The following is an 899-nucleotide window of genomic DNA, read 5'->3' on the forward strand; positions in this document are numbered from 1 at the left end:
TAAAGCAGTCACTCGATACTACGCTCAATACAATTTCTTGAGGTTCTACTTTAAAGGAGTTAAAAATGTCCTGGAAGAGGACAGATTTGGCAAATTCCCAATATTCTAACTTCCTTTATTATGCCAGGAACAGGTTTTGTTTTTTGTAGTAACTCACATTACAAATAATTTTGCTTTTTTTAAAAATCAGAAATAGCAGCATAGGAAAAATTCTGCCATCTCCTGGCTCGTACATAAACTGCAGTTTCCAAGATCAAGCAAGAAAACAAATCCTTAAATCAAGGTTTTCTGGAGTTATTACCCCACAGCCACTTATTTTTAATACCTTCAGGGCAGACTCAAAGCTGTTTGGAGGGTAAGGGCAAGTAACTTTAGATGTATTGAAGAACATATCAATACATCACGCCTTAACTTTCTTCTTCAGTCCATAAAGGGTAAAAAGCATATTTCCCAAAGCTATCTGCCTATGTCTATCACACACAGTATATGGGCACTATAGTCAAGCTGTGTAAAACAAGAGTGGATCTAAAAAAATTGTGGCAGAAAGTTTGGGAATATTATGGGGTGAGTTTTTGAACTATGGGGTGAGTGAATTACACCCATCCCCATAGTTAGAGCCGATGTGTGGCATTGAAACTGTCACACGTCTGATCTATTGATCGGGGAGTGAAAACATACTGCCGCTCATCTCCCTCCAGAGAGCGGTGACTATCATTGACTGCTCCCCGCAGGGATTCCCCCCTTTCCTCTCCAATCCTCCAGCACTGACTGGAGGGATGGACGGGGGCGGGCAGAGCCCGCTGTCAATCAGCCAGTGGGGAATAGCCCGCTATATACCGAGTTTTGGGTCACAGGAGGACGTTAGTATATGTCCTCCCGTGACCCTATAGAGAACTACT

General features: G+C 42.4%; 1 protein-coding gene across 1 annotated transcript in view; it reads right to left on the reverse strand.

Annotated features, from left to right (window-relative positions):
- The window catches only part of ATP13A3 (ATPase 13A3), a 97,688-nt gene that overhangs the window by 31,520 nt on the left and 65,269 nt on the right, over positions 1-899 (reverse strand). The gene's annotated exons all lie outside the window — the stretch shown is intronic.

The sequence above is a fragment of the Nanorana parkeri genome, unplaced genomic scaffold, assembly GCF_000935625.1.
Source record: "Nanorana parkeri isolate BGI_ZX_2015 unplaced genomic scaffold, ASM93562v1 scaffold29, whole genome shotgun sequence".
Lineage (NCBI taxonomy): Eukaryota > Metazoa > Chordata > Amphibia > Anura > Dicroglossidae > Nanorana > Nanorana parkeri.